Raw genomic sequence first — 9,406 nt, forward strand, 5'->3', positions numbered from 1 at the left:
GTCTACACTGCAGCCTTTGGTCGGCAGAGCCGATGCAAATGACGGCGTGACAAATGCTAACGAGCTCTTCTTTCGCATCGTTTCTGCCGACCAAAGGCTGCCGTGTAGACGTCGCCCAGGTGTGCGGGTTACACGTGCATTATCTCAGGCTGCCTAGAGGGCACGTTCTCACTGCCCTGGGCATGGCACAGTGTGAGGCCAAAGCCCTGTGTCCCGACCCCGGAAGAAAAGGACTGTGCCCACCAACAGGTGCCCATCGTGGCTTTTGTTTATAAGACCGCAATCCAGGCCTCCAAGTGAACAAGTCGCTGGGCTGGAGGTTTCTGCCTTCTCAGGGTGGCGCTGATGTTTCCACCACGCCCATCGGTCTCCGCTACTCGAGTTCTTCCTGGAATTTGATTTCTGGCCCTTGCAGGTGCTGGGTGTCGGTGCCAGGAAGAACCTGCAACATCCGCAGCATGTTTAAATGTTGGTGTCCCTGCTCGGAGGTCGTCGGCGGTGGCTGTGATGCTTCTCTGGGGGTGGGGCCACCGCTCGGGGTACTGACAGAGCCCCCCGAATTCCCCAGCCCCCACAGCCGGAGAGTGAACCACGGCAGAAGGACGGGCGCCTCGGAGGCCAGCGTCTGCAGTCCCTGCTCGATCTGCAGCCAAGCCTGCATGGCTTTCGGGTTGGACATGGCCACCAGCATCTCCGGGTTCTGGATCTGCTGGAAGAAACTTGGCAGCCGCTGCGTGACAGGCTCCAGGGGCGGGGGCCTCTCGGCCGACAGGCTGGCCTGCGCCGCCAGCTGGGCGTTCTGGATCAGGGAGAGCATCATGCACTTGGTGTAAGAGGCGCACAGGTTCACGATCAGCTGCGGGTTCTCCGTGATCTGCTGCACCAGGTTCTGGATCCCGCCGGGGTGGAGCCCCCCAGACCCTGCATCCGGCTCCAGGCTCGGCCGAGACGAGCCCGGCGCCACGGGGCAGACACCGCAGCTGCTCACCGCGCAGTCCAGGAACCCGCAGGTGCTGTGGGTGCAGACGCTGGTGGCGCTCTGGGAGGCGGAGGAAGGAGCCGACAGGTCTCCGGTCTCCACGCAGGAGGGCAGCTCGCCCTGTCCCAGGCCTTCCAAGGAGGGATTCCTCAGGAACGTAGCAAAGGGATGGTTTGAGACAGGCTCTTGTGCGGGGCTCAGCGCCGGCTCCTGGAGCTCCGTGTAGGTGCATCTCAGGGCGTTGTCCCCCCCGGGGATGTTTTCCAGGGTGGTCCAGGATCGTTCTTGGCACCGCTCCTCCTGCATCATTTCCGGGTTCCGGACGATGTCCAGCATCTCCCTCATGATGTCTGGGTTGTTGAGGATGCGACTGATCTCTGGCATTTGCCGGGCCAGCTGCTGCATCTGTGGGTGGGCCATGATCAGCTGCCTCATCAGGTCGGGGTTGGACAGCATGCTCTGGATGAACGGGTTCTCCACCTTCTGGGCCATCAGCTCCGAGCTGGCCAGGAGCTGCAGCTCGGGGCTGGAGATGTTGGCGCCCAGGCCCCGCCCGCCCAGATCAAACTCGCTGCTGTGGCCGGAGTGGATGCCAGACGGGGACGGGGACAGGGGGCCGTTCCTGGCCACGCAGGCGTGGGTAAGCGAATCGTTCCGGGGTCTCTTCGCCGTCCGGATGACCAGGTGGACAGTCACCCCGTCCTGGATCCCCCGCTGCCTCAGCGTGTCCTGGTCTTTCAAAACCCGCCCCACACACACCAGCACCAGCTGGCAGGGCTGGCACTTGAAACGCTTCGAGATCTGCTCCTTCAGCTGCTTGATGCTGCTGTTCTCCGGCACCACAAACTCCTCCTTCCCTGCGGGGGCTTTCACCGTGACGCGGATGATGCGGGGGTTGGCGGCGATGACTGGGCAGGCGACGGTGTTCTCTCCGCTCTCGGCCATGGCAGGGAGGCTCCGAGGGGACCCAGGGGGGCTGGAGCGGAGGGGCCGGGTTTGCTTCTCGCGTGAGCTTCTTAGTATGGATCTTGTGGCTGGGCTCACAGCTCTGCGGGTGGGGAAGCTGCAGAAGGGAACAGAGCTGCCCCCGGCCCTGAGTAATGCCAGAAGCCAGGCCCAAATCATGCAGCCTGGCCACCAGCTCCCTCCTCCCCTCCTGCCTCTGCAGCAGGATCCCCACCTTGCCCCCCCAGCTGGGCCGACTGTGACATCACCGATGACATCTCTGTAGGCAGTGATGTCACTGGCAGCCCCTCCCCCAGCACCCTGAAATGTCCAGGGCCCGGGAAGAGGCTGGTGCATGGGACAGGGCTCAGAGAGGAGCAACAGGAATCGCTCACGGCCCAGCAACCGGCCTCCAAGAGCTGGGTCCGGTCAGCGCAACGAAGGGGGACGGGAACACAGCCAGGGAGGTTCCCCAGGGGGAACACGCAGCCAGCGCTGGGCCCCACGGTGCAGCCGAGACGGGTCCAGCCGGACCCAGGGCCGGGACGATGAGGCTGGACCAATGCAGACCTTTGAAACAGTGAAACGAATGAGCCTTGGGACCGCGGAGCAGGGTGGGGGCGGATTCTCCAGCGCGGGCCAGTTCTCAGGGAAGAGGGGCTGTTTTCTAGGAGCTTTGCTCTAGGACTTCCCGGGGGCCGGCTGTGCAAGGGTCAGACCTGGTCCGTCCTTCCACCTTCGGAATGAGGGACTCTGGGACTCTTGGGGATGTGAGGCCGGTTCTGGGGCCCCCGCTACAGAAAGGACGTGGACGCATCGGGGAGGGCCCAGCGGGGGGGCAACCAAAATGCTGAGGGGGCTGGAGCACATGACCTGCCAGGAGAGGCTGAGGGATTTAGGTGTATTCAGTCTGCAGAAGAGAAGAGTGAGGGGGGATTTGAGAGCAGCCTGCAACTTCCTGAAGGGGGGTTCCAAAAAGGATGGAGAGAGGCTGTTCACAGTGGTGGTAGGTGGCAGAACAAGGAGCAATGGGCTCAAGTTACAGTGGGGGAGGTCTAGGTTGGATATTAGGACAAACTATTTCCCTAGGCAGGTGGGAAGCGCTGGGCTGGGTTCCCTGGGGAGGGGCTGGAATCTCCATCCCTAGAGGTGTTTAAGTCCCAGCTTGACCAAGCCCTGGCTGGGTTGATTGTGTTGGGCTGGTCCTGCTTTGGGCAGGGAGCTGGACTCCATGACTCCTGAGGTCTCTTCCAGCCCTGGGATTCTACGGGCTGGCTCCCTGGCCCGGATTCCCCTCTGCCTTGGTACAGAGCAGGAGTAGCTGCACTGAAAGCACGGACAGCGGTGTCGGGTCAGAATCAAACCCAGCGCCTCTGTGTCTCCTCTGCTCTGCTCCTGCTGCCCCTCACGGTGCAGGGAGAGGGCACAGCCATAGCACGCAGAGCCTTCTTCCTCCCTGCAGTGCCTCGCCGGGTTTGTAAGCTCCTGGGGGCAGGGATCACGTCTCCATTGCTAGACGGGGGGGTGCCTGGCCCAGGCCTTTGGGACACAGGAATGATAAAGAACATTGAGCTCTTCCATTGGTGGCTCTCAAGCCACTCTACAAGGAGAGTCAGTAGCCGCAGCCCCGTTTCATCTATGGGGAAACTGAGGCACAGGGCGGTGACGTGACTTGCCCACGGTTACCCAGCAGGTTGGTGGCAGAGCTTGGGAAGAGATCCCAGATCTCGGGAGTCCCAATGCAGATTCACAGCCTGTCTGGCTGTCACCCAGGCCTGCCCTGGCCTGCAGGAGCCCCCGTTGCTCTGGGGTGACTGGCGTGGCCGAGGGACAGAGGAAGGGTCAGCTTTCTCTTCTCCTCCAGGGGTGACAGCAGGAGCAGGAGGTAGTGACCTAAAACTGGTGTGTCACTAACTCTCCACTCGCCTCCTTCCTCCCTGTCATGATCATGCGAGACGGCCAGCAGCCTGGGGAGTAAGGGTTTAACTATACTTAACCCAGGTAGAGTCGGCCAGTAGGAATGGAGGGAGGAATTTCAAACTGGGACAAAGGCATTTTTGGTTTTCTCTCCAGCTACCGAGGGGGACAGACAGACTGTCTCCTTCTAAGAACAGACTCCTCACTCTTCTGTAAGTAGGGTAAAGTTCAGGTAAATCCATTAGGTTTTATTGCTTTATGGTTTGGGATCTGATATCTGTGCACTTTTTAAAAGTGTTTTTGCTTTCCTTTGTAACCAAGTTCTAGGCCCATGGTGGAGTTTCCCTTGGCTACGTCTAGACTGGCACGATTTTCCACAAATGCTTTTAACGGAAAAGTGAGAGGGAACATCACAGCAGCTTTCTAAAAAGGTGTTAGAAGGAGGAAGGTGAATAATTGTTCTCCTGGACTTCTGAGGATAGAACAAGAAGCAAAGGGATTAAACTGCAGCAAGGGCGGTTTACGTTGGACATTAGGAAAAAGTTCCTACCTGTCAGGGTGGGTAAACACTGGAATAAATTGCCCAGGGAGGTTGTGGAATCTCCATCCCTGGAGATATTTAAGCGCAGGTTAGACAGACACCTGTCAGGGATGATCTAGATGGTGCTTGATCCTGCCATGAGGGCAGGGGACTGGAGTTGATGTTCTCTCAAAGTCCTTTCCAGTTCTAGAGTTCTATGAGAAGGTCCCTTGGAAAAGGCTCTTTAGCAAAGGAACATTTCCTGGGTTAAGAGAGAAAGTCCTCTCCAGGGTCAGTAACTGGTGAATGAACAGGAGACAAAGAGTCGGACTAAATGGTCAGTTTTCACAACAGTGTGAAGTAACAACAGCGTCCCTCATGGATCTGTGCACAGACCTGGGCTGCTCCACATGTTCACTCAGGATCAGGGATAGGGAGTGGATAGTGAACTGGCAAAGTTTGCCCACAATGCATCATTCTTCAATTTACTTAGTTACTGAGGGCTCTCGCAAAACCAGGAGACTGGGCGACACATTGGCAGATGAAATTCACCATAGATAAAAAAAAATACCTAACAATTCATACCTAGGGATGGCTTTAAATGAGCTGATATCACCCAGGAAGGGGATGTTGGAGTGACCGTGAGCAGTTCTCTGAAAACATCCCCTCCACGCACAGCAGCAGTCCAAAAGGCCCATAGGTTGTGAAGAACCATGAGGAGCTGGATACAAAACATCAGACAGCCACTAGCTAACGCACAGACTGGATTGGGTGGGCCATACCGGGAGCCCCGTCTCAGAAAGGAGATTGTAGAATGGGAAAAGGTTCGGAGACGGGCAGAAGGAGGATACGGAACGGCTTCCCCATGTGGAGAGACAGGCAAAAGGACTGTTAGAAAAGTGACAGCCAAGGGGGACATGAGCAGGGGAGAAGGCAGCCATGCGGGCCCAGCTCCGCATTCCTGGAAGGGGTGAGGCTGCAGGTGTGACGGACCGGGCCGGGTCTGGGCACAGCTGAGGGCGTCCACTCAGGGCGAATTGCTCAACTTCGGGGCTCCTTACAGCCCCCAGACTGGTGACCTCTCCAAACAGGCCACAAACCAGTCCCACAGAGCGCTTCAGCTGCCTGCCTGAAGCCTCACGAGCAAAACCCCTCCGACACCCCAGCAATATCCGTGCCCCAGATGGCCCCGAGCCTTATACACCGGTGGGGGGTCTTAGAACCCAATCCCACCTACCCCGAACAAGTTCTGTCTGGTCCCAAGAAACCAGCCACAGATCCCTGGTCAATTTACCCTCTGGACCTTACCCACAAATCACGCTGGGCCAATCCTTTAGCATCTGACAACTAAAGGTTTATTATTACAATAAAGAAAAGCATGAGAGTATGGTTGTTAAAGGATAGTACGTTACATGCACCGAATCTCCCAGTTCTCTGCAGGCTCTAGCAGAGATATTACAGCTGCTGGCTTAGAAGTCCTTGTTGCGCATCCTAGGATCAGGATGGGTCCACAGTTCTTTCCGGCTCTTCGATCCCTGCAGTGCTGCCTCTGGGATGAAGTGCTGAGCTGAAGACCAAGATGGAGTCCACCACATGGCCTCTTTATCCCTCCTTCCTGGTCTCTTCTTGGCTACAGCAGGTCACCTGGCCCGTGGCCTTTCCCTGTGTTCCCTGCTGGTAGCCCCTAGGTCTGACTCACCACTCTGAGGTGTGTCCTTGGCCTATAGAGGGCTATTGTTCCAGAGCTTTGCTCGTTAGCATGTCTATAGGCTGAGCTGCTTTGCCCATAGCTCAACCACATACAGAGAAACATTTGGTATCCACACAAAATACATGCTTGTAACGTCACATACCGACATTATACAATTACATGAATAGCATAGATGGAATCAGAAGGAAATAGGCTTCTATTTGACACCTCACATGGCCCCCTTTGTGCTCCGCTCACAATCCAGTAACGTGACAGTGGAGAGAGAGGCAAGCGAAGGACTGTTAGAAAAGTGACAGCCAAGGGGGACACGAGCAGGGGAGAAGGCAGCCATGCGGGCCCAGCTCCGCATTCCTGGAAGGGGTGAGGCCACAGGTGATATAGGCAAGACCCAGGGCAGCCAGCCCTAAGAGCAGCCGAGACCACGGCACCCTCCCTCCGCCCAGGGCTGCCTGGAGGGTACCATGGCTGCCCCACCTCCCCAAGAGCCGCCCAAAGTGTGTTGCATGGCTACAGCGGTGATTAAAATGACGTGGGTCTCTGGGCCCCTTTGAATTGCCAGCTGTCCCCTTTCATACATACTCCCATGGAGGGCCTGCATGTGACACACAAGCCTAGATAATCACGAATGATATGGAGATGATGAATAGAGAAGTGAGATTTTATTATTTCACACAATATAATATAAGGAAAATGCAGCAGAGAGCTAACCTGTGGAACTCATTGCTGGGGGATGTTGTGGTGGCCATTGTAATACAAAGAAGCGGGTTTCTCCTGCAGCAGAGATCTAACCTGTGGAACTCATTGCTGGGGGATGTTGTCGTGGCCATTGTAATACAAAGAAGCAGGTTTCTCCTGCAGCAGAGATCTAACCTGTGGAACTCATTGCTGGGGGATGTTGTGGTGGCCACAGGTACAACGGGGTTCAAAAAGAAATTAGATACACGTCTAACGGGGATGTTAGGCCCTTCAATGGATATTAACCAAGAAGGTCGAGGTGACCCTATACTTCTGAATGCCAGAAGCCAGGAGAGGAGGATGGGGGATGGATTGTTCCATAACTTCCCTGCTCTGTTCATGCCCCCCGCCCTCCCAAAACTGTGGTACAGGCCTAGGCTGGATAGGGATGTTAAAATTAGATACATCAATTATTTGATTAGTCAATAAGGGGGACGTGCCCTTTCACCTTCCTTCCTTTGCTGTTTTCCTTCACCTTGGAAGAAGAGTCACTCTGCCTGGCCGCCTTTGGTGGCATGGGCAGTGCTGTAGCTGTCGCTCCCAGGCTATGAGTGACACAGGACGGAAGAGAAAATTCCTTTTCTTGCACCAACTTCTGTTGGGGTATGTCTACACTACAGCGCTAGTTCGAAAAACTAGTTCGAACTAGCGTTTTGCTAGTTCGAACTAGTAAGTCCACATTGAGTGGACTCTGAACAGGGCTTAAGGATGGCCGGAAGCAGTGCCGGCAGGGCATAAAAGGAGGACTTAGAGCATGGAGATACTGTCTCAGGCTAGCCGAGGGCTGCGCTTAAAGGGTCCCGACCCCCACCCCGGACACACAGTCCTAAGGGGTGCCCCGCTTGCAAAGAAGTTCTGGCTTGGAGTGCCCTGAGTGCCCACACTGGGCACATCACACCACTCGGCCATCAGCCCGGCTGCACTTGCCGCAGGCTGCCATCTGGGGAGAGGGAGTAATTGGGGGGCTGCAGGAGAGCTTCCACCCCCAGAAGCCCGCAGAGCCAGCCCAGTCCTCCCCATCGGGGGCTCGTACCCCATTCCTCCCTCACCTCCTTCCACTTACCCTTCCTTAGCCCCCCTTCTTATTGATGTACAAAATAAAGATAACGTTTCTTCCAACATTGACTCTGTCTTTATTGAAAAAAACTGGGGGAGACTGGGAAAAGGAGGTGGGAGAGGGGAAGAGAAAGGCTGGGAGACGGGAGGGCAACTAACATGATCAGGGGTTGGGAACAGGTCCCAGATGAAGAGAGGCTACAGAGACTGGGACTGTTCAGCTTAGAAAAGAGGAGATGGAGGGGGGACAGGATAGAGGTCTCTAAAAGCAGGGGTTGGGTGGAGAGGGTGCATTCAGAAAAGTTCTTCCTGAGTTCCCATAAAGAAGGACTAGAGGACACCAAAGGAAAGGAATGGGTAGCAGGCTTGAAACTAGTAAGAGAAAGTTGTTCTTCTTGACAAAGCAAATAGTTAACCTGTGGAACTCCTTGCTGCAGGAGGCTGTGAAGGCTAGAACTAGAACAGAGTTTAAAGGGAAGTGAGATCAAGTCATGGAGGTTGGGTCCATGGAGTCCTATTAGCCAGAGGGTAGAAATGGTGTCCCTGCCCAAAGTTTGTGGAAGGCTGGAGAGGGATGGCACGAGACAAATGGCTTGGTCATTGTCTTCGGTCCATCCCCTCCAGGGTCCCTAGGGTTGGCCGCTGTTGGCAGACAGGCTACTGGGCTAGATGGACCTTTGGTCTGACCCAGGACGGCCATTGTAAGCTCAGGGCTCAGGGTCGGGGGTCTCAGTGGACCCCCTTGATTTTCATGCACACCTGGTCCTGGGTGGCCAGGCTGGCAGCTCTCCTGCCCTAGACGGCCACTTTCCTGTGCCTAGTGCAGAGATCGTGGACGAGGTCCACGATGTCCGCACTAGCCCAGGAAGGTGCCCGCCTCTTGCGGTCCAGGGCAAGCTCCCGGGAGCCGCCAACCTGGTCCCGGCAAGAGGGGGTGGGCTGGGGGGCATCGGGTGGGTGGCTCTGTGCCATGCCAGGTGCAGGGTCTGCTAGCTGGGTGCTGGCAGGCTTGCACCTGGCACGGGCACCGTAGCCAGCCCGTGCCCCTTTAAGGGGTCCGGGGCAGGGAGGGGGGCATAGAGTTTTCCTGGTGTTGGCCAGAGTGGCCACCAGGGAAACCTGGGGAGGGCTAGCCTCCCACTAGTTCGAACTAAAGGGCTACACAGCCCTTAGTTCGAACTAGCTAGTTCGAACTAGGCGTTAGTCCTCGTAAAATGAGGTTTACCTAGTTCGAACTAAGCGCTCCGCTAGTTCGATTCAAATTCGAACTAGCGGAGCGCTAGTGTAGCGCCTATTAAAGTTAGTTCGAACTAACGTCCGTTAGTTCGAACTAACTTTGTAGTGTAGACATACCCTTGGTGACAGAGACAAGCTTTAAGCTAACACAGTGCAAATCCAGTTACCAGCTCCCTGCAGTCCAAGGAAAACCTGGCGTTAATTTCCATGTCCCAAGGCATTTTCTGATTCCTTTTAGCTCTGCAGGGAACGGCAGCTGCAGCATCGATACAACACCCTGATCACCCGCTTCACGATCTCTTTTGTG

At 56.2% G+C, this 9,406-nt stretch overlaps 1 pseudogene; it reads right to left on the minus strand.

The window, feature by feature from the left end:
• Positions 1-250: 250 nt before the first annotated feature.
• LOC102445091 (ubiquilin-1 pseudogene) lies at positions 251-2,183 on the minus strand (annotated as a pseudogene).
• Positions 2,184-9,406: the final 7,223 nt, after the last annotated feature.

Source organism: Pelodiscus sinensis, chromosome 1 (genome assembly GCF_052426305.1).
Source record: "Pelodiscus sinensis isolate ZL-2025 chromosome 1, ASM5242630v1, whole genome shotgun sequence".
Classification (NCBI taxonomy): domain Eukaryota; kingdom Metazoa; phylum Chordata; order Testudines; family Trionychidae; genus Pelodiscus; species Pelodiscus sinensis.